Raw genomic sequence first — 27,487 nt, forward strand, 5'->3', positions numbered from 1 at the left:
AACAACAAAGACCAATGCAGCGTGGTACCAGCAGCATTGCAGCAGTTGCCAGTCAGCACTGAATTCGACTTTGGGCTGCCTGTGGGACTCCAGCTCTGGATCTTTCCCAAAGTCTTCCCCATGAGTGAGTATAGGTGCAAGGCTGTGCTGGTTTGAGATCAGAGTTTTCCTTCTTCTAGAGAGGCTGATGAGCCCCATCTGCCTGAAGTGACTAGTTTTAAGGCACCAGTAACCTGCTTTTGACCCTTCTTCTGCTAGTAAAAATGGTTCCAGCCGGCTTAGTAGCCAAGCCACACGTGAAGGCCGGGAGCTGGACTTGGTTGTCAGAGGCTATTTGAGGTGCACATCATTGAGGAGCTTATCCCCACTAACCCCGCTCCTCCCTCAGCTATAAGAACCTTAAGGAACCACAGGTCCTCATTAGCTACCTCAGAACCCATAAATCAGGTGTGGGAGTGAGTTATCCTCGATCCTGACGGCTAGCTCAAGTAGAAAAATAGAAACACAGGCACTAGCTAGAACAGGAGTAGTGGAGTTTTGGATTACCTGGAAGTTACAGAATATGGCTGCTCAGCGAGTCAGGGGAGCAATGGAGTAGTCAACTCTGCAGATAACGAGAGAAGAGCAGCAGATGTGTGAGGCAGGAGTCCATTGTGGTAATGCTGCAGGAATAGACATGGACAACTGGCTCCAGTGTGACATCAAGTACCGTGAGGTGCCACAGTGGTGTAGCAGTTGGCGTGATGCTGTTACAGCTCAGGGCATTGGAGTTCAGAGTTCAATTCCGGTGTCCTCTGCAAGAAAAGTTTATATGTTTTTCCCGTGTGCACACACCTTTCCTCTGCGTGCTGCAGTTTCCTTCACAGTCCAAAGACATATAGGTTAGTAGGTTAATTGGTCAATGTGAATTGTCCCATGAAATGGTGAGGGTTAAATAGGTAGTTCGCTGGGATTTGGCGAGGGTTAAATAGGTAGTTCGCTGGGTAGCATGGCTAGCTGGATGGGAAGGGCCCGTTCCATTGCTGTATCTCAAAAAAAACAAATGAGTTATTACACTTCAGAGGTGACAGAGTAAGATTGAGACAATGCCAGTGGATCAGAGTTTGTGACAGGGACCAAAGACAATGAATGTTAACTCTATTTTTCTTTCCATCAATGTGTCTAACCTGCTGGATGTTCACCATTTTCTAATCTTATTTCTGAAAGCAATGACTTTGGTTTCCCAACATCCCGGTATTTAAATTTGGGAAAATTTCGTTCAACCAGCTCAAGTACTGAGGCCAGGAATGCAGAGAGTGATAATTCACATTGCGAGGTGGAGAAACAATCACTTGTTGCAAACATGATGCCCAAAATGTCAAAACTCTCATGGTGCTGTGGATTCTCTCTGTGTAACAGAGAATGATCTCCCTCTTAGGAAGTGCTCTTGTCCTCAAAATATAAAACATGGAAAGACAAAGAAAAGGCTGTAAAGTCAACTTTCACCACAACGTCTGGCAGAAGAGTTACAATGTAAAACTATCAATTATTAATGTGGCTGAATTGGTTTCACCGAGAGAGCTTCTAGTTTACAAATAGATACGACCCAGGGTTCCGTTCAATTCTTTGTCCTTCTCTCTGGATATGAAAGAAGCCGTATAAATATGATAACTCCCTTTTGTCTATACATGTGATAGACCCAGAAATGGTCATCATCCTTGATATTTTCAGTTCATATCTTTTCACAAAAATCCACAGTTTTCTTGTATTTTTCCTTCACGAATTATTCATACATTTAAACACAAGGTGTAATCTGTTGCTTGAAATATGAAACAGGTAGGAATAAAAGCCGCAGTGACTCAGTATTTCTGGTTATGTACTTTGACATTTACAAGTTGCATGGCCTTTTCATATTTCCCTCACACTGTTTATTCAGTGAGAGTACACTCAGTATTGGTATGTATAATAATTTTTATATGTAAGTGTCATTCTGATGTTAATTAAAGTCTATGTGGAGATTATATCACGTCCACTGTTTTTGTTTGTTTTTATAATGCATCACCAGATGCCCAAAAGGATTTAATTAATTCCCGTCTTCTTGTATTAAGCAGTGCAGTGATGTTCAGATATAGGAAACTGAAGACAAGAATGTGCTGACTGCACTCGACACAAAAGACTGAAGTAATTTCCCTAATGACTTTGTTAAACAGGATAAAGCTCTCTCCTTTAGCTACTTGTATACATTACTGTTTATCTGCCATTTATTTAGTGGGATTGACATGGTAATGTAAATCATATGTGTAAATAAGGGTATTCATTTTGAAATAACAATTGCATTTATATACTTCCTTTCATATAATGTCCCTGGGCACCTTTGAGGTTCATGAGGGGGAATTCAGTGGACAGTAAGCACAAACCTGGGGGTAAGCTCCTTGACTTGACTGAAGATGTGATCAAAGCAGTAAGTTTTGAGGAGGCCTTTTAAGGCGAGGAGATCAAGATTAAAGCAGAGAAGATATTTCAGACCATCTCAGGCCTTAGGGGCATTGTTGGTCGAGGGTTGTGTTACTAACCAAAGCTGAAGTGTACAATGAACCAGAGGAAATTGTGCTGTATGGTACGATTGTAGTAGACTGCAGATGTAACCTGAAACAAGAACATGCATGGATTTGCTGACGACGATAAGTACCTAGGAGTTGTTGTGCCAGAGGTCAAGGAATAAACAATGACAGAGCAGATTTTGTTGAATTTTAACATCAGCCAGAACTACAGTAATTGCAAGGCAAGATTCAGCATAGCACCTCATCTTCATGAAGTGCATTCCAAAGTCACATCAGTCCCTTGAAGTAGAATGGAATGAAACTTCTTATTTCAGTATGACACAAGCAACAGTCATAGAAACAGGAAGTCTTGCCGAAGGTTTTCGGCCCGGAACGTCGACTGTACTCTTTGCCAGAGATGATGCCTGGCCTGCTGAGTTCCTCCAGCATTTTGTGTGTGTTCCTTGGATTTCCATCATCTGAGATTTTCTCTTGATAGTATCAGGAAGTTTGCTCAGGATAGCTCAGGTTTTGTAGTTGACTCCAACTTAAATTGGGAAGATCTGTAATGTTTCATTACAGATGTCCAGTGAATGAAGAGAGAATAAATCTGTTTGATATTACACCAAACAACTGCATTTCCCCTTATGTTCATCAAGTATCATTTAAAATAATGCCCGTTAAACACTTCTGTCATCCCCCAAATACTATGCAGTAAAATGGTGAACAAATGACTGTTTTAATATTCTGTGCCATGTTTTGAATCTTCAAATATTGCTTAGTCTTTCTGATTCATGCACATATACATATGTTCCTCATTACATGAATTAACATGGCCCAGTGACAGCAAGAAAACTCTGTAGTTAAAATGACAACAAGTCTGAGAGCTGGTATCATACAGTGAACATCCAAGCATGATTTCAGCCCTCTTCTTAGGGTCGCATTTGAGGTTTTCCCCTTCATAGAACTCAGTTGATATGGAGAGATGGAGGAGGCATTGACTCGATCGAACGAGCTGCTGCTTGCTGTCTGCCATTCCCTTGTGAATGTGATAGCGGGCTGGTGGGTCTGACTTCTTCTCCACTGAGGGCATCGGCATCTTCTCTTCCTGTTTGCTGTCCTGAGAACATTCCCTGAATACAGGTAGCAATAAATAACTATTCACACTGCTGTTTCTGTGAGTGTTTTAAATGCTCAAATTCCCTCTGACAACCAAGTCCACCTCCTGGCCTTCACGGGTGGCTTAGCTACTAAGCCCAGTGGAACATTTCTACTGACAGGAGAAGGGGCAAAAGTGGGTTGTTGACATCTAAAACCAGTTGCTTTGGGCTGTTGAGGCTTGTCAGCTGTGATTGGCGGCTCATCTAGGAGAGGAAAACTCTGATCTTAAACCTCCACTGCCTTGAGGCTATCCTGCTCTTGCGTAAAGCTTCAAGACCAAACCCCGACGTAAAATTTGAAGTTGGAGTCTTTAACACAGTCCTATGTTGAGTTCAATGCTGTGATGCTGCTGGTACCAAACAATATCGACCACTGCTATTCCTTTGGGTTCATCGGATGTGTGGAGAGTGGGAACTTGCTATATCGGCAACAACTTGCTCTCCATGTTGTACTGCTCTGGGTTGCATATCTAGACAGCTAGGATGCAGTATCCGTGGTTGACCCTGACCCACAATACTTTTGTTTCTGTGTCTCCGAACACGGTTTGCCAAGCCTAAGTCTCACTAGTCACCTGGCCAGATTGCAGTTCCCAAGGGCTGTGTTTACAGGCTTCTGAGAAAAGGCAATTCTGCTGAGCGAGTCGGTGCTGGAGCCCTGGTCTGTCTGGCTCACGTGCTGGAGTATCTTATCATCTTTGTAACTAGCCATGTAGCAATTATTTATTGCATTTATTTAGCACCTTTAGCACATTAAATACCAATGTTCTAGGTAAACAAAATGTGATTCTGAGCTAGATGACAAGCATCACAGAAGTAAACTATCATTAAAAGTAAATCACACAAAGAACTTGTGTATCTCTGCTACCTTTCAGGTAATCAAATCTCTGTTTTATGTTAAGGAACATAACTAAAAGCTCAGTGAAGGAAGGAAGGCTCAGAGCATCTTAACAGAAAATGGAGATTAGAGAGAGTTTTGGGAAGAAACACAGCCGCTTTGGGGCCTTAGCAGCCGATGGAAGGCCCACCATCAGAGGAGAAAACATGAAGAAAACCAGACACGTGTTCTGGGTGATATACCCAACATCTTACCCGCTTCCAAGCCCACTACCTAGCCTTCTCTCAGTTTAATTAGGCCACAGGTGACCTGCTTCTGACTCAATTCCAACTTCCTAACCTGATTCAAACAATGTTCAATTCCCCAATGGCTTATGTATATCTAAAATTCTCAAATAAACTTAACATTCAGTCAACGATTCTCTAGTGTATTGAATTCCCCCGGAATGGTGTTCAGTCATGACATATTCCCACGGAATGGTATTCAGTGATTATATGTTCCCTCAGAATGGCATTCAGAAATTACGGATTCCCTCGGAATGCTATTCAGTGATTACCGATTCCCTCGGAATGCTATTCAGTGATTACGGATCCCTCGGAATGGTATTCAGTGATTACGGATCCCTCGGAATGGTATTCAGTGATTAGGGATTCCCTCGGAATGGTATGCAGTGATTACGGATTCGCTCGGAATGGTATTCAGTGATTACGGATTCCTTCGGAATAGTATTCAGTGATTACGGATTCGCTCGGAATGGTATTCAGTCATTACGTATACCTTCGGAATGGTATTCAGTGGCTACGATTCCCTCAGAATAGTATTTAGTGGTTACATACAAGAATAGAAACATAGAAAACCTACAGCACAATACAGGCCCTTTGGTCCACAAAACTGTCCTTACTTTAGAAATTACCTAGGGTTACCCATAGCCCTCTATTTTTCTAAGCTCCGTGTACCTGTCCAGGAGTCTCTTAAAAGACCCTATCGTATCCGCCTCCACCACCATCATCCGCAGCCCATTCCACGCAGTCACCACTCTCTGTATAAAAAACTTACCTCTGACATCTCCTCTGTACCAACTTGCAAGCACCTTAAAACTGTGCCCTCTCGTGCTAGCCATTTCAGCCCAGGGAAAAGCCTCTGACTATCCACATGATCAAAGCCTCTCATCCTCCGTCACTCCAAGGAGAAAAGGCCGAGTTCACTCACCCTGTTCTCATAACGCATGCTCCCCAATCCAGGCAACATTCTTGTAAATCTCCTCTGCACCCTTTCTATGGTTTCCACATCCTTCCTGCAGTGAGGTGACCAGAACTGAGTGCAGTACTCCAAGTGGGGTGTGACCAGGGTCCTATATAGCTGCAACATTACCTCTCGGCTCTTAAACTCAATCCCACGGTTGATGAAGGCCAATGCACCGTATGCCTTCTTAACCACAGAGTCAACCTGCACAGCAGCTTTGAATGTCCTATGGACTCGGACACCAAGATCCCCTGATCCTCCAGACTGCTAAGAGTCTTACCATTAATACTATATTCTGCCATCATATTTGACCTACCAAAATGAACCACCTCACACTTATCTGGGTTGAACTCCATTCACCACTTCTCAGCCCAGTTTTGCATCCTATTGATGTCCCGCTGTAACCTCTGGTAGCCCTTTGCACTATCCACAGCACCCCCATCCTTTGTGTCATCAGCAAATTTACTAAGCCATCCCTCCACTTCCTCATCCAGGTCTTTTATAAAAATCACAAAGTGGAGGGGTCCCAGAACAGATCCCTGAGGCACACCACTGGTCACCAATCTCCATGCAGAATATGACTCGTCTACAAACACTCTTTGCATTCTGTGAACACACATCAAAGTTGCTGGTGAACACAGCAGGCCAGGCAGCATCTCTAGGAAGAGGTACAGTCGATGTTTCGGGCTGAGACCCTTCATCAGGACTAACTGAAGGAAGAGCTAATAAGAGATTTGAAAGTGGGAGGGGGAGGGGGAGATCCAAAATGATAGGAGAAGACAGGAGGGGGAGGGATGGAGCCAAGAGCTGGACAGGTGATTGCCAAAAGGGATATGAGAGGATCATGGGACAGGAGGCCAGGAAGCCCAGGGAGAAGGAAGTTGGGGGGAACCCAGAGGATGGGCAAGGGGTATAGTCAGAGGGACAGAGGGAGAAAAAGGAGAGAGAAAGAATGTGTGTATATAAATAAATAACGGATGGGTACGAGGGGGAGGTGGGGCATTAGCGGAAGTTAGAGAAGTCAATGTTCATGCCATCAGGTTGGAGGCTACCAGAATTCCTCGTGTTTACGTTTTTAAATTGCAGAATTTCTCGTGTTTGCGTTTTTAAATTCACTACTGCGAAGCCTCTTCTGTGATGCCTACACTGAAAAAGTTTAAATCTTCTCTTCGACGGGAGTTCAGTGAAACCATCTCTCACTGCTCCCCATCTGTAATTTCCCTTTTGCCAATCACCTGTCCAGCTCTTGGCTCCATCCCTCCCCCTCCTGTCTTCTCCTATCATTTTGGATCTCCCCGTCCCCCTTCCACTTTCAAATCTCTTACTCGTTCTTCCTTCAGTTACTCCTGACGAAGGGTCTTGGCCCGAAACGTCGACTGTAACTCTTCCTAGAGATGCTGCCTGGCCTGCTGCATTCACCAGCAACTTTGATGTGTGTTGCTTGAATTTCCAGCATCTGCAGAATTCCTCGTGTTTACGTTTTTGTATTCTATGAGCAAGCCAATTCTGGATTCACAATCCTTGGATCCCATGCCTCCTTACTTCCTCAATAAGCCTTGCATGGGGTACCTTATCAAATACCTTACAGATTCCCTTGGAAAAGTGTTCTGTGGTTAAAGCAACACTCACAACACACTGGAGGAACTCAGCAGGTTGGGCAGCATCCGTGGAAAAGATCGGTTGACGTTTTGTCAGGACTGCTGCGTTCACCAGCAACTTTGATGTGTGTTGCTTGAATTTCCAGCATCTGCAGAATTCCTCGTGTTTACGTTTTTGTATTCTATGAGCAAGCCAATTCTGGATCAATCTGTGGTTACCTGTTCCTGTGGAATGGTATTCAGTGGTTATTCAGTGGCATCAAACCTTGCCTAAGCCAGGACCTGGACCCATTGCAATTTACCTTTTGCCACAATAAATCTACAGCTCTCCACTCTACGCTGGATCACTTGGACAATAACAATACCTACATTAGGCTTCTGTTTATTGAATACAGCTCAGCATTCAACACAATCATATCTTCAGTTCTAATCAACAAGCTCCAAAACCTGGGTCTTTTTACCTCTCTCTGCAACTGGAGCCTGGACTTCTTCATCAGTGTGGATCGGAAAGAACATCTCCTCATCACTGACAATCAACACCTGCGTACATCAAGGCTGCATGCTTAGTCCACTGCTCTACTTTACACCCTAACTGTGTGGCTAGGCACAGCTCAAACAGCATCTCTCAATTTGCGGATGACACAACTATTGTTGGCAGAATTTCAGAGGCTGACAAGGAGACCTACAGGAGCGAGACAGGTCAGCTGGTTCTGTGGTATCGCAACAACTACCTTGCACTCAACATCATTATGACCAAGGAATTAATTATGGACTTTAAGGAGGGGATGTTGAGGGAATACTCATCGAGGGATCATCATTGATGAAGAGGGTGAACAGTTCCAGGTTCCTGGGAGTGAGCATCTCTGAAGACTTATCCTGAGTTCAACATATTGATGCAACAATAAAGAGGACACAACACTGGCTATATTTCATTAGGAGTTTGAGGAGACGTGGGACGTCACCAAAGGCTCTCACAAATTTCCTCAGGTGTATTGCAGAGACTATTCTACCTGTCTAGTCTGGAGGAGCCACTACACAGGATCAGATAAAGTTGAGAAACCAGCCAGCTCATCATGGGCACCAGTCTCCTGACCATCATGGACCACCTTCAGAAGGCGATGCCTCAAGAAGGCGACATCATTAAGGACTCCATCACCTGGGATATGCCCTCTTCTCATTGCCACCATCAAGGTGGTGGTGCAGGAGCCTAAAGAGAGACACTCAGTGTTTCAGGAGCAGACTCTTCCCCTCCGCCATCAGATTTCTGAATGGGCAAACTACCTTTTTTTTTGCTTCCTCTACTTACTTAATTTAATTATTATACATATTTTATTATGAAGTATTGTGCTGTACTGCTCTGCAGAACAACAAATTTCTTGACATATGTGAGTGATATTAGATCTGCTTCAGGTTACATCCATAGCAAAAACTTCAAACATGGTTTTACCCCCAAACATAGAAACATAGAAAACCTACAGCACAATACAAGCCTTTCTGCCCACAAATTTGTGCTCAACATGTCCTTACCTTAGAACTACCTCGGCTTACCCAGAGCCCTCTATTTTTCTAAGCTCCGTGTAGCTATCCCAGGAGTCTCTTAAAAGACCCTATCGTTTCCGCCTCCACCACCATCGCCGGCAGCCCATTCCACGCACTTACCACTCTCTGCATAAAAAACCTACCCCTGACATCTCCTCTGTACTTGCTTCCTTAAAACTATGCCCTCTCATGCTAGCTATTTCAGCCCTGGGAAAAAGCCTCTGACTATCCACACGATCAATGCCTCTCGTCATCTTGTACACCTCTATCAGGTCACCTCTCATCCTCCGTCGCTCCAAGGAGAAAAGGCCAAGTTCACTCAACCTATTCTTATAAGGCATGCTCCCCAATCCAGGCAACATCCTTGTAAATCTCCTCTGCACCCTTTCTATGGTTTCCACGTCCTTCCTGTCATGCGGCGACCAGAACTGAGCACAGTACTCCAAGTGGAGTCTGACCAGGGTCCTATATAGCTGCAACATTACCTCTCGGCTCTTAAACTCAACCCCACAATTGATGAAGGCCAATGCACTCTATGACTTCTTAACAACTTTCAAGGATAATAGAGAAGGTGATCAGAGGAGTGTTTTAAAGGAGAAAACAGAGGCTGAGAGACTTCGGGACAGTTTCTGACGTCAGTGCTGGAGGATGAAGCAATGCTCTCACAGGCAGATAGTCCTGGAGTGTGTTATAAATATGAAAACAAAGATGAGAGTATTAAAACAGGCAATGCTTAACTAGGAGCTAATGTGGGTAATTAGTTCTAAAAAGATAGTATTTGATGTGAGCAACACACATAAAATTTCTTACTAAGAAATCTCTTACTAGCTCTTCTTTCAGTTAGTCCTGATGAAGGGCCTCGACCCGAAATGTCGACTGCACCTCTTCCTAGAGATGCTGCCTGGCCTGCTGCGTTCACCAGCAACTTTGATGTGTGTTGCTTGAAATTCCAGCATCTGCAGATTTCCTCGTGTTTGATGTGAGTTAGGATACCATCAAAAAATGTTCTCAGTGACCTCATGTTTACAAAAAATGGAATAAGTGAAATTTGTTTTTTAAATGTAATTAATTGCAACTGACTCCACTTCCTCTGGCTGCCAGTTTCGGATATCAACCTGTCTCTCCGTAAAAATCTTTTTCATCAAATCATCTTGAAAATTCCTTCCTCTCAAATATGCTCTCTTGTTTTTGATACCTCTACAACACAATTAGGTGATATTATAGGGGTAGAAATAAGGAATTCTTGTGTTGGCACAGATACATTCAGTGGCCACATAATTAGATACCTTCTGTGCCTAATAACATGGACACTGACTGTGTGTTTGTGGTCTTCTGCTGCTGTAGCCCATCCACCTCAATGTTCGATGTGTTGTGCATTCCCAGATGCTCTTCTTCACACCACTGTTGTAATGCATGGCTACTTCAGTTATTGTTGCCCTCCTGTCAGCTTGAACTATTCCGGCCATTCTCCTCTGTTCGTTATGTGCCATGTCGTATGACATGGCAATCATAGTCTTTCCATGACCATGATTGTTCTTGGCAAATTTTTCTACAGATGTGGTTTGTTATTGCCTTTTTCTGGGCAGTGTGACCACAGGCATTATCAATACCCTTCAGAGATTTTGGCATCAGTGGTCGCATCACCAGGACTTGTGATATGCACCGGGTGATCATACAACCAACTACCAGCTGCTCCCATGGCTTCCCCTGACCCTGATATCCGGTGGGGAGGAAGGGGGGTGGGTTGTTGCAAAACAAGTACAACATCTTGCTCAATGGGTACCTGCAGGCTAGTGGATGGAAGGAGCACCTTACACCTCCTTTGGTAGAGATGAATCTCCACCCCAATCGCTCTCATTATCAAGGCAATTTTGCCCATAGAACTGCTGCTCACAAGATGATTTTTGTTTTTCTTCATAAACTCTAGCGACTGTTACATGTAAAAATTGCGAATCTCTGAGGACACCAGTCCCTTTCAGTTTTAGGATAGATCAGAGCTATTTGTAATGGAATAATGCTCGTGAAATAATACAATTTTCTAATCATGAGACACGGGAGCAGAATTAGGCCATCTGGCCCAATGACTCTGCTCTACCATTCAATCATGGCTGATCCTTTTTTCTCTCCTCCTCAACCCCTTTGATTTCTGGCCTTTTCCCCGTAACCTTTGATGCCATGTCCAATCAAGAACATATCAATCTCTACCTTAAATACACCCAACGACCTGGCCTCCACAGCCGAATGTGGCAAAAAAATTCACAAATTCACCACCCTTTGGCTAAAGAAATTCTCTGCATCTTTGTTTTGAAAGAGTGCCCCTCTATCCTGAGGCTGTACCCTCTTGTCCTAGACTCTCCCACCATGGGAAACATCCTTTCTACATCTACTCTGTCTAGACCTTTCAACATATGAAAGATTTCAATGAGATCCCCCCCTCATCCTTCTGAATTCCAGCAAGTACAGTCCCAGAGCCATCAAACGTTCCTCATATGATAACTCTTTCATTCCTAGAATCATCCTTGTGAACCTCCTCTGGACCCCCTCCAATGGCCGCACATCTTTTCTAAGATGAGAGGCCCAAAACTGTTCACTATACTCAAGGTGAGGCCTCACCAGTGCCTTATAAAACCTCAGCATCACATCCTTGTCCTTGTATTCTAGACCTCTTGAAATGAATGCTAACATTGCATTTGCCTTCCTCACCACTGACTCAACCTGCAAGTTAACCTTCAGGGTGTTCTGCACAAGGACTCCCAAGTCCCTTTGCATCTCAGATTTTTGGATTTTCTCCCTGTTTAGAAAATAGTCCGCACATTTATTTCTATTACCAAGGTGCATGACCATGAATTTTCCAACATTGTATTTCATTTGCCACTCTCTTGCCCATTCTGCTAATCTGCCAAAGTCCTTCTGCATTCTACCTGTTTTGTCAACACTACCTGCCCTCCACCAATCTTCATATCATCTGCAAACTTGGCAACAGAGCCATCTATTCCATCATCTAAATTATTTATAAACAACATTTAAAAGAAGTGGTTCCAACACCGATCCCTGCAGAACACCAGTAGTCACTGGCAACTAACCAGAAAAGGATCCTTTTATTCCCACTTGCTGCCTCCTGCCAATCAGCCAATGCTCTAGCCATGTCAGAACTTTCCTGTAATACCATGGGCTCTTAACTTGGTAAGCAGCTTCATGTGTTGCACCTTGTCAAAGGCCTTCTGAAAGTCCAAATATGCAACATCCACTGCATCCCCTTTGTCTATCCTTCATGTAACCTCCTCAAAGAATTCCAACAGGTTCGTCAGGCAGGATTTTCCCTGAAGGAAACCATGTGGACTTTGTACTATCATGTCCTGTGTTACCAAGTACTCCATCACCTCATCCTTAATCATTGACTCTAACATCTTCCCAACTCTGCGGTCAGTCTAACTGGTCTATAATTTCCTTTCTTCTGCCTTCCTCCTTTCTTAAAGAGTGGAGTGACATTTGCAATTTTCCAGTCCTCTGGCACCAGAGTCCAATGATTTTTGAAAGATCATTTTTAATGCCACCACAATATCTAACACTACCTCTTTCAGAACCCTAGGGTACAATTCATCTGGTCCGGGTGACTTATGTACCTTTAGGTCTTTAAGCTTTTTGAGCACCTTCTCTCTTGTAATAGTAACTGCACCCACTTCTGTTCCCTCACACACTACTACATGGGGCATATTGCTAGTGTATTTCACAGTGAAGACTGATGCAAAATACTCATTTAGTTAAAGTAAATTGGTCATTTAATTCCTCAGCCATCTCCTTGTCCCCCATTATTATTTCTCCTGCCTCATTTTCTAGCGGTCCTATATCCACTCTCATTTCACTTTTATTTTTAACATACTTGAAAAAACTTTTACTATCCATTTTAATATTATTTGCTAACTTGCTTTTCCAATCTTCTATCTTCCCACTAATTTTTGCATTGTTGTATGCCCTTTCTTTTGCTTTTACAATACCTTTACTTCCCTTGTCAGCCACAGTTGTACTATTTTACCATTTGAGTATTTCTTCATTTTTGGAATACATATGTCCTGCACCTTCCTCATTTTTCCCCGAAACACACGCCATTGCTGCTCTGCTGACATCCCTGCCAGCAGCTCCTTCCAATTTAATTTGGGCAACTCCTCTCTCATAACTCTGTAATTTCCCTTACTCCACTGAAATACTGCTATGTCAGACTTTACTTTCTCCTTCTCAAATTTCAAGTTGAACACAATCATATTGTGATCACTGGTTCCTAAGGGTTCTTTTACCTTAAGCTTCCTAATCACCTCTGCTTCATTACATAACACCCAATCCAGTACAGCCGGTCCCCCAGTAGGCTCAACAACAAACTGCTCTAAAAAGCCATCTATTCAGCATTCAACAATCTCACTCTCTTGAGATCCATTACCAATCTGATTTTCCCAAACAACCTGCATGCTAAAATCTCCCATGACTACTATAACATTCCCCTTTTGATACACCTTTTCTATTGTCTGTTGTAACCTGTGGTCCACCTCTGAGTCACTGTTGGGAGGCCTGTATATAAGTACCATCAACGTCCTTTTACCCTTGCGGTTTCTTAACTCAAACCACAAGGATTCAACGTCTTCCTATATCACATCTTTCTACTGATTTGATGCCATTCCTTACCAGTAGAGCCACACCACCCCTTTGCCTACCTTCCTATCCCTCTGAGACAATGTGTAACCTTGTACATTCAGCTCCCAGCTACAACCATCCTTCAGCCACGATTCAGTAATGGTTACAAACATCATACCTGGCAATCTGTAATAGTGGAACAAGATCATCCACCTTAGTTCTTATACTACACGCATTTAGATACAACACCTTGAGTACCATATTTGCTATCCTTTCTGCATCCCTAATGATTTGATACTCAGCCTGTTGGCTGCAACTAAGTCCCATCACCTGCCTGCACTTCCTGACAGTCTGACTGCATGCTATTGTTCAGTACTGGGATTGGACAATCAGTTTGACCAATTACAGAAAGAGCTATGGTCCAGGGAATTCTGTTCTTGATGATCTTGTCAAACTGTAACATGCAGTTCGGAACACAGAATAGTAAAATACATGAACAAGTCTCTCACCCTATGGTGTCTCTGCCAACCATGCTAATCAAAACTAATCCCCCCTGCATGCACGTGATCTCTTTCCCACCATTCCCTGGCTGTTTGTGTGCTTGCCCAAATGCCTCTTAAACAGTGCTGTCATATCTGCTTAGAGTCAGAAAAAAGTACAGCACGGAAAAAGGCCCTTCAGCCCATCTCGTTCATGCCAAAACAATTTAAACTTCCTACTCTCATCAAGCCACACACGGACCATAGCCCTCTATACCCCTACCATCCATGTAGAAACATAGAAACATAGAAAGCATACTGGACAATGCAGGCCCTTCGGCCAACAAAGCTGTGCCAAACATGTACTTACTTTAGAAATTACCTAGTGTTACCCATAGCCCTCTATTTTTCTAAGCTTCATGTACTTATAAAGGAGTCTCTTAAAAGACCCTATTGTATCTGCATCCAACACCATTGCCGGCAGCTCATTCCATGTACTTACCACTTTCTACGTAAAACATTCATCCCTGACATCTCCTCTATACCTACTTGCAAGCACCTTAAAACTGTGCCCTCTCGTGTTAGCCATTTCAGCCCTGGGAAAAAGCCTCTGACTATCCACACAATCAATGCCTCTCATCATCTTATACACCTCTATCAGGTCACCTCTCATCCTCCATCGCTCCAAGGAGAAAAGGCCAAGTTCACTCAACCTATTCTCGTAAAGCATGCTCCCCAATCCAGGCAACATCCTTGTAAATCTCCTCTGCACCCTCTCTATGGTTTCCACATCCTTCCTGTAGTGAGGTGACCAGAATTGAGAACAGTACTCCAAGTGGGGTCTGACCAGGGTCCAGTATAGATGTAACATTATCTCTTGCCTCTTAAACTCAATCCCACGATTGATGAAGGCAAATGCACCATATGCCTTCTTAACCACAGAGTCAACCTGCATAGCAGCTTTGAGTGTCCTATGGACTCGGACCCAAAGATCCCTCTGATCCTCCACACTACCAACAGTCTCACAATTAATACTATATCCCGCTATCATATTTGTCCTACCAAAATGAACCACCTCACACTTATCTGGGTTGAACTTGATCTGCCACTTCTCAGACCAGTTTTGCATGCTATTGATGTCCCACTATAACTTCTGACAGCCCTCCACACTATCCACAACTCTCCCAACCTTTGTATCATCAGCAAATTTACTAACCCATCCCTCCACTTCCTCATCCATGTCATTTATAAAAATCATGAAGAGTAGGGGTCCCAGACCAGATCCCTGAGGCACACCACTGGTCACCGACCTCCATGCAGAATATGACCCATCTACAACCACTCTTTGCCCTCTGTGGGCAAGCCAATTCTGGATCCACAAAGCAATGTCCCCTTGGATCCCATGCCTCCTCACTTTCTGAATGAGCCTTGCATGGGGTACCTTATCAAATGCCTTGCTGAAATCCATTTACACTATATCTACTGCTCTACCTTCATCAATGTGTTTAGTCACATCCTCAAAACATTCATTCAGGCTCATTAGACACGACCTGCCTTTGACAAAGCCATGCTGACTATTCCTAATCATATTATGCCTCTCCAAATGTTCATAAATCCTGCCTCTCAGGATCTTCTCAACCACTGAAGTAAGACTCACTGGTCTATAATTTCCTGGGCTATCTCTACTCCTTTTCTTGAATAAGGGAACAACATCTGCAACCTTCCAATCCTCCAGAACCTCTCCCGTCCTCATTGATGATGCAAAAATCATCTCCAGAGTCTCAGCAATCTCCTCCCTCACATCCCACAGTAGCCTGGGGTATATCTCGTCTGGTCCCGGAGACTTATCCAACTTGATGCTTTCCAAAAGCTCCAGCACATCCTCTTTCTTAATGTCTATATGCTCAAGCTTTTCAATCCACTGGAAGTCATCCCTACAATCACCAAAGTCCTTTACTGTAGCGAATACTGAAGCAAAATATTCATTAAGTACCTCTGCTGTCTCCTCCAGTTCCATACACACATTTCCTCTGTCACACTTGATTGATCCTACTCTCTCACGCCTTATCCTCTTGTTCTTCACATACTTGTAGAATGCCTTGGGGTTTTCTTTAATCCTGCTCGCCAAGGCCTTCTCATGACCAATTCTGGCTCTACTAATTTCACTCTTAAACTCGTTCCTGCTAGCCTTATAATCTTCTAGATCTCTATCATTACCTAGATTTTGAACCTTTCATAAGTTTTTCTTTTCTTCTTGACTAGATTTACAATAGCATTTGTACGCCACGGTTCCTGTACCCTACCATCTCTTCCCTGTCTCATTGGAACGTACCTATGCAGAATGCCACACAAATATCCCCTGAACATTTGACACATTTCTGCCGTACATTTCCCTGAGAACAACTGTTCCCAATTTATGCTTCCAAGTTCCTGCCTGATAGCCTCATATTTCCCCTTACTCCAATTAAACGCTTTCCTAACTTGTCTGTTCCTATCCCTCTCCAATGCTATGGTAAAGGAGATAGAATTGTGATCACTATCTCCAAAATGCTCTCCCACTGAGAGACCTGACACCTGACCAGGTTCATTTCTCAATACCAGATCAAGTACAGCCTCTCCTCTTGTAGGTTTATCTACATATTGTGTCAGGAAACCTTCCTGAACATACCTAGCAAACTGCACCCCATCTAAACCTTTCGCTCTCAGGAGATGCCAATCAATATTTGGGAAATTAAAATCTCCCACCATGACAACTCTGTTATTATTACACCTTTCCAGAATCTGTCTCCCTATCTGCTCCTCGGTGTCCCTGTTACTATTGGGTGATCTATAAAAAACACCCAGTAGAGTTATTGATACCTTCCTATTCCTAACTTCCACCCACAGAGACTCAGTAGACAATCCCTCCATGTCTTCCCCTTTTTTTGCAGCTGTGACACTATCTCTGATCAGCTGTGCCACGCCCCCACCTCTTTTGCCTCCCTCCCTGTCCTTTCTGAAACATCTAAAGCCTGGCATTCGAAGTAACCATTCCTGCCCCTGAGCCATCCAAATCTCTGTAATGGCCACAACATCATAGCTCCAAGTACTGATCCACACTCTAAGCTCATCCGCTTTGTTCATGATTCTTCTTGCATTAAAATAGACACATCTCAAACCATCAGTCTGAGCATATCCCTTCTCTATCATCTGCCTATCCTCCCTCTCACACTGTCTCCAAGCTTTCTCTATTTGTGAGACAACCGCCCCTTCTTCCGTCTGTTCAGTTCAGTTCCCACCCCCCAGCAGTTCTAGTTTAAGCTCTCTCCAATAGCCTTAGCAAACCTCCCCGCCAGGGTATTGGTCCCCCTGGGATTCAAGTGCAACCCGTCCTTTTTGTACAGGTCACGCCTACCCCTAAAGAGGTCCCAATGACCCAGAAATCTGAATCCCTGCCCCCTGCTCCAATCCCTCAGCCGCACATTTATCCTTCACCTCACTCTATTCCTATACTCACTGTCGTGTGGCACATGCAGTAATCCTGAGATTACTCCCTTTGAGGTCCTGCTTCTCAACTTCCTTCCTACCTCCCTGTAGTCTGTTTTCAGGACCTCCTCCCTATTCCTACCAGTATCATTGCTACCAATATGTACCACGACCTTACCTTCCCACCTCAGGATATTGTGGAACGCAATCAGAATCATCCCGGACCCTGGCACCTGGGAGGCAAACTACCATCCGTGTTTCTTTCCTGCGTCCACAGAATCACCTGTCTGACCCCCTAACTATAGGGTCCCCTGTTACTGCTGCCATCTTCCTTTCCCTACCCTTGTGAGCTACAGGGCTAGACTCTGTGCCACTGTTGCTTCCCCCAGGTAGGCCATCCTCCCCAACAGTACTCAACCAGGAGTACTTATTGTTAAGGGGGACAGCCACAGAGGTACTCTCTAATATCTGACACTGGCCCTACTCAAACTTCTCTTAAACATTGCAATTGAGCTTGCACACACCACCTGCATTGGAAACTCATTCCAACTCTCACAGTCCTCTGAGTCAAGAAGTTGCCCCTCATGTTCCCCTTAAACATTTCACCTTTCACTCTTAACCCATAGCACTTCTCATCCCACCCAACCTCAGTGGAAAAAGTCTGCTTGCATTTACCCTATCCATACCCCTCATAATTTTGTATACTGCTATCTAATCTCCTCTCTGTCTTCTATATTCCAAGGAATAAAGTCCTCACTTATTCAATCTTTCCATATACTCAATGGTTCAGTTTAATATTGGAAAATGTATACAATATACAACCTGAAATTCTTTCTCTTTGCAGACATCCAGGAAACAAAAAAAACTCAAAAATATAAATGACAGGTACAGCGATACCCCAAAGCCCACCCTTCACCCTCACACACACAAGCAGCAGCAGAAGCATTGACCCTTCCCTCCATTTGCACCAGCCAAAGCACCGACCCCACCCTTCCACCACGCATGAAGTAGCAAGAAGCCCCCGAGTGACCTTCAGCTAGACTCCATCAAAATCTACATTTGACAACCCGATGCCTTGGTATCTCAGACAGGCTCTCTCTCCAGTGATGGAGAGAAAGGTCACTGCTTCAACAATGAGAATGGGAGAGCAGCAGCTCGCGGTTCCAGTCTTCTGCGTCATTTCCGCCAGCCTCCCTGGGACTGACAGGCTCTCACCCTCCATCAAAAGAGGGAGAGAGGTATAGGTCGCGTACAGGGACCTCCTTCCAACAGCAGCGTACACTGCCTGCTGTCTCAGTGTTTCATTCTCCTGTGACTCTTCAGTCGGGGAGAATAGCAAGGAGCCACAGGGGTGCGCCCCGAAGGTACGCATCTTCCAGGCCAAATGAGGAGATATCGATAAACCAGGCCACACAGCGCATCTGAGAATGAGAACCCAAGGCTTGTGAGGAACCATAGTTTGAACTGCAGCTGCAGATCATGGGGTCTGACAGAATCCCAGTCACCTTGAAACTTGGGTCCTCCAGATCTGGCTACACCCTTGTAAATTTTGTCTGTATTTTTTCAACCTTATTTGCATCTTTCCTGTAGGCAGGTGACCAAAGCTACATACAGTACTCCAAATTAGGACTCACCAATGTCTTATACAACTTCAACATAACATCCCATCTCCTGTACTCAGTACTTTGCTTTATGAAGGCTGATGTTACAAAAGTTTTCTTTATGATCCTATGTACCTGTGATGGCACTTTCAATGAATTATTGACCTGTATTTCCAGATACCTTTGTTCTGCTGCACTCCTCAGTGCCCTACTGTTCATTGTGTAAGATCTACCAAAGGCAAATCCTGTCAGTTGTCTGCATTAAATTCCATTTGCCATTTTTCAGCCCATTTTTCCAGCTCGTCCAGCTCTCGCTAAAAGCTTCAATAGACTTCTTCGCTGTCCACAGCATCCCCAATCTTGGTATCATCTGCAAATTTGCTGATCCAGTTAACCGCATTACCATCCTGATCATTGATAATGATGACTAACAGCAATGGACCCAGCACCAATCCCTGTGGCACTCCAGAAGTCAAGGGCTTCCAGTCACTTCTGTCTGTTGAGAATGCTATCTTTTCTGTTTGTTGAGAATAGGGCACTGTAATCTTATCTGTTTCATGAGAATGGGATGCTGCAATCTTTTCTGTTTGTTGAGAATAGGACGCTGCGATCTTTTCTGTTGAGAATGGGATACTGCAATCTTTTCTGTTTGGTGAGAGTGGGACACAATTATCTTTTCTGTGTTTGAGAATGGAACTCTGCAGACTTTTTAGTTGAGAATGGGACACCACAAGTTTTTTTCTGTTGAGATTGGAATGCTGCAATCATTTTTGCTGAGAATGGGACGCTGAAATCTTTTCTGTTGGGAATCAGACACTGCAATCTTTTCTGTTTGTCAAGAATGGAGTGCTGCAATCATTTTTGCTGAGAATGACATGTTACAATCTTTTCTGTTGAGAATGGGATGCTGTATTTTCTGTTTGTTAGACGGGGAAGCTGTAATGTTTTCTGTTTGTTAGGAATGGGATGTTGCTATCTTCTCTGTATGCTGCAGTTATTTCTGTTTGCCTATCTAAAGTGAGTGTAACGGAATATTTCTCATTTAAAATTCTGAAGAGGCTGATGTGATTCTGAATTTTTCTTTCAATTGCGGTCTTCAGGGAGCTGATCTGTTATCTAATGGCTTTATTTTTTTTATTAACAGGGCTTCTTTGATATTGACATTAATATTGACAATATTAATAACAATGGTGGAGGCAGATACGATACGGTCTTTTAAGAGACTCCTGGATAGGTTCATGGAGCTCAGAAAAATAGAGGGCTATGGGTAACCCGAGGTAAGGATATGTGTGGCACAGCTTTGTGGGCCGAATGGCCTGTATTGTGCTGTAGGGTTTTATGCTTCTATGACTCATGTGACATGAAATACTTGTTTTGCAGAAGCAGTGCAGTACAAAGACATAAAATGACTATAAATTACAGAATTAATAGTGCAAAAAAAAGCAATAGTTGAGTGTGTTTGTGTACCATTCAGAAGTTTAATAGCAGTGGGAAAGGAGCCATTTTTAAAACATTGAGGATGGCTCTTTAGGTTTTTGTAACACTTCCCCAATGGCAGTAACACTATGTCCAAGATGGTGAGGTTTTCCAATGATGAATGCTGTTTTCTTAAGGTACCACCTCTGGAGATATGTTTAATGGTGCGAGGGGTTGTGCTGATGATAGAACTAGCTGAACCCTGAACAACCTCTTTTGGTCATGTGCTTTGGAGCCTCCATACCAGGCTGTGGTGTAATCTCCACAAGAGATCCATAGAAATCTGCAGGTGCCTTTGATCTCCTCAAACTGCTAATGGAGCTGAGCCACTGGCATGCCATGTCCATGATTGCACCAATGTATTGGACCCAAGGCATGTTGGTAGCCACTCACCCTCTCTTCTGCTGTGCCCGCAATGAGTACTAGTGCATCCTGAAATGAAAATGGTAAATATAATATTGGAATGGTCTGCAGTTGAAGTGTTTTCTGGAATTTATCTGTCCTGCAAGAACATCAAAATAGGAAGAGATATGAAAAGCAAGTGATTTAAGGAGCCTCTTGAGATACAGAAATAAAAAAAAAGCACAGTTTTTCATCTGAGGGGCAGACTTTTTGCACAGTTGCCTGGAATGAGCTGCCATTTGGAATGATATGACAGAGATGGGGCCAATTGCAAAGTTTAATATACACTTTGACAGGTACATGGATAGGAAAACTCCAGAGGGATATGGTCTTAATGCAAGCAATTGGGAGTGGATAGATCAGCATCTTTGTCAGCATGTTCATGATGGGCTGAATGGCCAGTTTCTGTGTTGTGTAATTCCTCAAGTCTATTCCTTTCTTAATTCAAAAAGTTCTAGAAACACTCAGCAAGTCAGGCAGCATCTGTGGAAAGAAAGCTAGATTATATATCTCAGGCTAAAAATTTTAATGGCTGTCTTTGACCTGAAAGCTCACCTCCATTTAATATTCCATGGTTACTGCCTGGCCTGCTGAATGTCTCCAACATTTTGGTTTTCAGTGCTTCAAACATCTGCAATTTTTTATTCCTTTTCCTTACCTAAGCCTTTCCATCCATCTATCCTTTCCTCCCTTACACCACCTCTACCTCAATGGGCAAGCTGTTTGATAATATGCTGCTATTTGGCTCAATGTCTGCATTGACTTGGCACAGTAGTGCATCTATGAATTACTTTAGGATGTTTCACTACCTTCAATGTTCTTTACAAGGTGATCTAACTGTAATTTGTATATTTTCCAAAATGAAGTTATTTAAGATGAAAGATGTAAGACTAGGAGCCATGAGATCACATTGGTATGTCTTTAATCATGTCGATGGCATAAGGATACCCGCATGCAAATTATGGAGGACAGTTGCCTGTAAAAGGATCAAATATTTAAATGTGCTTACAAAACATGAAAGTATCTTAAGAAATAAAAAATGTTGGCCACATGCCCTTCAGACGTCCCAGCCATTCAGTAATATTGGGTCTGTATTTTGATCTCATTCAATTGTGTTCTCAATTCCTTTAATTCTTATTTCCCATTGTTCTCATGATTTGTTTCGATTGCACTTGTAAATGCATTGTACATTCCTGGCTCTCTGTGCTAGAAAATGCAAATATTTATAACTTTCTGTACCAAAAAAGTTTTCATCATCTTGTTATGGCCTTTAGCTCTTGGGTAACTGCCTGACATTTTGTACGATTCTTCATCTTACTCACCAGAATGGTGCAGCTCTTTACAACAGCTTTCTACTAAAGTGAAGCTCACTGACAAGGAAATTATTCAACTTCTATGATGGAGAGCTACTGCCAGCAGCGTCTTGACAAAGTCCTCCAAATCTATTGGCAACGTAGAAGAAGCAATAACAGGCCAACACCCTCAGCACAAGGGCTCTAATTACAACCAGTCAGCTCCAAATAGGGAGGCAACATCACTCATATCCCCACAAAAGAGGAGAAAGCTCCTTTCGCCTCTTTTGTAGGGGGGGGGGGGATATGAATGGTGCAACTTTGAAGGAGATGAAAAGTTTAAAAGGGACTTTTCACTTGGGGGACTGGTTCATATATGAAATATTGGCCAGAAAGAAATAAAATTTGCAACTCAGCACACTGGAATGAGTCATGAACAGTGGAAGAAGACAAAGCAAGTGTCTCCATCAAAGAGTTGGAAAGCACAGAGAAAATGACTTGAGGGAAAGTATACCGCTTGACACATTGGGCCAAATCCAATGAGAGGCTGAGGATGAGTCAATGAAATTAAAACATAATAGATTGGTCTTTGAAGGAAAAGGATTAGAAGTAGGGAGAGAAAGAGCCTGTGATATGTTGAATTGTTGGGTGAATGATTAGTTTTTGTTGTACTGCAGATCATGTTCCTTGGGGTCTTTACAATTGCTCACGATGTGTGGAGGGTGCTGATACTTTTTGTTGCTGAGGTAACTTAGGGAGAGGAGAGTTGTTGCCCTGCTGCTGCTTTTACGTGCGGAGAGAACAGGGGTCTTTGGGGTTCAAAATTTTTACTGTTACTCTTCTGTTTTGTGGTTGTCTGTGAAGAACAAGAATTTTGGGATGTATATTGTATATATTTCTCTGATATTCAATGAAACTATTAAACTATTGAAGAATGGAAGATTTCAGGAGTACAAGCAGCAACAGCCCTGGGAGCCAACCATTGTGGAAGTGGATGACACCACACTGAAAGCATGGAGATTGCACTGGGATCAGGAGGATTGTCTATCCTCTATAGACTCCTTTTTCCTGTCTATTAACATTTTTTATACCTTGAATCTTAAGGGAGGGTTAGAGAAACCTCGTAGTTGTTCAAATAGTTATCTAGTTTTGTAAATTCACATGTTTGTTGTTAACTGAGCCAATAAAGGTATTTGTCAGTTAACACAGATTCTCTCTGTGCCTAACTGATCATAACTGTTTAGGGGTAAAACGTGTAACAGGAGGAAGCTGCCAGATGAAGTGGTTAAGGCAGGTACAATAACAACATTTCAAAATCATTTGGATAAGTACATGGAGAGTGGCAGTTCACAGGAATACGTGCTAAATAGGGGCAAATGGATTAACTTGTGGCACCATGATCAGCATGGACAAGTTGGACTGAAGATGCATAATTCCGTGTGTAGCTCTATATAACTCTATGTGTGCCAATCTGAGATTAGCAGAGGCAGAACGAAACATTCAATAATATTCTCATGACCAGCAGACAGTGAGAATCCTTTTCCCATGGAATGGGTATCTAAGACAAGAAGGCATGGGTTTAATGAAATAGGTAGACAATTTAGAGGGCACCTGAAGGAGTAATTTTCTCTACACAGAATGGTTAGAATTTGAACATACTGTTTGAGGAGCAGGTGGAGACAGGAATTTAAACATATAAGAAGTATTTAGACAAACACTTGAATTGCCAAGCCACACGAGGCTATGGACCTATTGCAAGGAGTAGTGTTATTGGGTGCAAAAGTCACCACGGACCGAGGAGCCTAATTCTGTGCTGTATGTGAATTACAGCGGCATGAGAGACCAGAAGACATAGGAGCAGAATTAGGCCATTTGGCCCATCGTCTGCTTCGCCATTCAATCATGGTTGATCTTTTTCTCCTCCTCAACCCCATTTCCTGGCCTTCACCCCGTAACCTTTGATGCCATGTCCAATCAAGAACCTATCGATCTCTGCCTTAAGTACACCCAACGACCTGGCTTCCACAGCTGAACATGGAAACAAATTCCACAAATTCACCACCCTCTAGCTAAAGAAATTCCTCCACATCTCTGTTTTGAAAGGGTGCCCCTCTAACCTGAGGCTGTGCCCTCTTGTCCTAGACTTTCCCACCATGAGAAACATCCTTTCCACATCTACTCTGTCTAGGCCTTTCAACAATCGAGAGGTTTCAATGCGATCCTCCCTCATCCTTCTGAATTCCAGTGAGTACAGACCCAGAGCCATTAAATGTTCCTCGTATGATAACCCTTTCATTCCTGGAATCATCCTTGTGAACCTCCTCTGGATCCTCTCCAATGCCAGCACATCTCTTCTAAGATGAGGAGCCCAAAGCTGTTCACAATACTCAAGGTGAGGCCTCACCAGTGCCTTATAAAGCCTCAGCATCACATCCCTACTCTTGTATTCTTGACCTCTTGAAAAGAATGCTAACATTGCATTTGCCTTCCTCACCACTGACTCAACATACAAGTTAACCTTTAAGGTGTTCTGCACAAGGACTCCCAAGTCCCTTGGCATCTCAGATTTTTGGATTTTCTCCCCATTCAGAAAATAGTCTACACACTTATTTTTCCTACCAAAGCACATGACAATGCATTTTCCAACATTGTATTTCATTTGCCACTTTCTTGCCCATTGTCCTAATCTGTCGAAGTCCTTCTGCATCCTACCTGTTTCCTCAACACTACCTGCCCCTCCACCAGTCTTCGTATCAACTGCAAACTTGGCATCAAAGCCATCTATTTCATCATCTAAATCATTTATATACAGCATAAAAAGAAGTAGTCCCAACACCGACCCCTGCGGAGCATCACTAGTCACTGGCATCCAACCAGACAAAGATCATTTTATTCCTACTCGCTGCCTTCTTCAAATCAGCCAATACCCTAATCATCTTAATAACTTTCCTGTCATACCATGGGTTCCTAAATTGGTAAGCAGCCTCATGTGTGGCACCTTGTCAAAGGCATTCTGAAAGTCCAAATTTACAACATCCACTGCATCCCCTTTATCTATCCTACTTGTAATCTCCTCAAAGAATTCCAACAGGTTCTTCAGGCAGGATTTTCCCTGAAGGAAACCATGCTGACTTTGTCCTATCTTGTCCTGTGTCACCAAGTATTACATCACCTCATCCTTAACAATCGACTCCAACATTTTCCCAATCACTGAGGTCAGGCTAACTAGTCTATAATTTCCTTTCAGCTGCCTGCCTCCTTTCTTAAAGAGTGGAGTAACATTTGCAATTTTCCAGGCCTCTGGCACCATGCTAGAGTTCAGTGATTTTTGAAAGATCATTTCTAATGCCACCACAATCTCTAACGCTACCTCTTTCAGAACCCGAGGGTGCAGTTCCCCTGGTCCGGGTGACTTATGTATTTTTAGGAGGTGCTTCCCCAGGTGGATTGGAGGAGGATAATGGTGGAGCTGACGACAGAGCAGAGGTGGCTGAGGTTTCTGGGAACAGTTCACAAGACGCAGGATAGATATGTCCAACAGAAGAATTTTTCAAATGGCAGGGCAAGGCAACCGTAGCTCACAAGTGAAGTTAAGGAATGTGTATAAGCCAAGGAAAAGGCATATAAGGTAGCAAAAGTGAGTGGGAAATTGGATAATTGGAAAGCTTCTAAAACCCAATAAAAGACAACTAAAAAGCTATAAGAAGGGAAAAGGTGAAATATGAGACCAAACTTGCCAATAATATAAAGCAGGACACTAAAAGATTTTTTTCATTTATATGAAGAGCAAAAGGAAGGTGAGAGTTGATATTGGACCACTGAATTAAGGTGCTGGTGAGGTAGTAATAGGGAACAAAGAAATAGCAGATGAACTTAATGAATACTTTGCATCTGTCTTCACTGTGGAAGACACTAGCAGTGTGTCAGAGATCTGTGAGTGTCAGGGAGCAGAAGTTTGTGCCATTGCTATTACAAAGGAATAAGTGTGAGTCAAACTCAAAGGTCTTAAACTGGATGAGTCACCTGGATCAGTTGGACTACATCTCAGAGTCCTGAGATAGGGTACTGAAGAGATAACGATGCATTGGTCATGATCTTTCAAGAATCAGTTCATTCTGGCATTGTCCCGGAGGACTGGAAAATTGCAAATATTCACTCCACTGTTTAAGAAGGGAGGAAGTCAGAAAAAAGGAAATTATAGTCCAATTAGCCTAAACTCAGTGGTTGGGAAAGTGTTGGAGTCCATTATTTGGGATAAGGTTTTGGAATATTCAGAAGAGATAAGGTTTCAGAAAGGCAGTGTCTATTATAAAGGACCCCCAGCACCCAGGGCTTGTCCTTAACTCATTGTTCTGATCGGATAGGAGGTACAGAAACCTAAAGGCACACACTCAGCGATTCAGGAACAACTTTTTCCCCTCTGCCATACGATTCCTAAATGGACATTGAACCCATGAACAGTACCTCACTTTTTTAATATATATTATTTCTGCTTTTGCAGGATTTTTATTTTATTCAATATACCAATACAGTAATTGATTCACCACACGAGCTAGTAATAATAAACCTGATTCTGATTCCGATTCTGAGTACTTGGAGACTAATGGTAAAATAAGTCAAAGTCAGCATGGTTTCTGTGAAGGGAAATCTTGCCTGACAAATCTGTTGGAGTTCTTTGAGGAAGTAACAAGCAGGGTGGACAAAGGAGAGGCAGTGGATGTCATTTACTTGGATTTTCAGAAGGCATTTGATAGGTGCCACACATGAGGCTGCTTAACAAGATAAAATCCTACGGCATTACAGGAGAGATACTGACATGGATAGAGCAATGGCTGACAGGCAGCAGGCAGTGAGTGGGAATAAAAGGGGCCTTTTCTGGTTGGCTGCCAGTGACTAGTGGTGTTCTTCAGGGGTCAGTATAGGGACCATTGCTTTTCACATTGTTTGTCAGTAGTTTAGATAATGGAATTGCTGGCTTTGTGATAATGGAATTGCTGGCTTTGTGAGTTTGTGGATGATACAAAGATAGGCAGAGGGGTAGGTAGTGCTGAGGAAGCAATGTGATTGCAGCAGGACTCAGACAAATTGGAAGAATGGGCAAAAAAGTGGCAGATGGAATACAGTGTTGGGAAATGTATGATAATGCATTTTGGTAAAAGGAACAATAGTGCAGACTATTATCTGAATGGGGACATCAGAGGACAGAGAGACTTATGAGTCCTCGTGCAAGATTCCCAGAAGGTTAATTTACAGGTT

The 27,487-nt window shown here is 43.1% G+C and overlaps 1 long non-coding RNA gene across 2 annotated transcripts in view; it reads left to right on the plus strand.

Moving 5' to 3' along the window:
- Window positions 1-27,487, plus strand: part of LOC140185846 (uncharacterized) — a 166,635-nt gene that overhangs the window by 68,009 nt on the left and 71,139 nt on the right. The window contains exon 2 of one of the 2 annotated variants that reach the window (XR_011882741.1): window positions 20,206-20,338. The exons of the other annotated variant lie outside the window; for it this stretch is intronic. This is a non-coding gene — a long non-coding RNA (uncharacterized lncRNA). The remainder of the gene's footprint in view (window positions 1-20,205; window positions 20,339-27,487) is intronic. 2 annotated transcript variants of the gene reach the window in all.

This window comes from Mobula birostris, chromosome 21, assembly GCF_030028105.1.
Source record: "Mobula birostris isolate sMobBir1 chromosome 21, sMobBir1.hap1, whole genome shotgun sequence".
Classification (NCBI taxonomy): Eukaryota; Metazoa; Chordata; class Chondrichthyes; order Myliobatiformes; family Myliobatidae; genus Mobula; species Mobula birostris.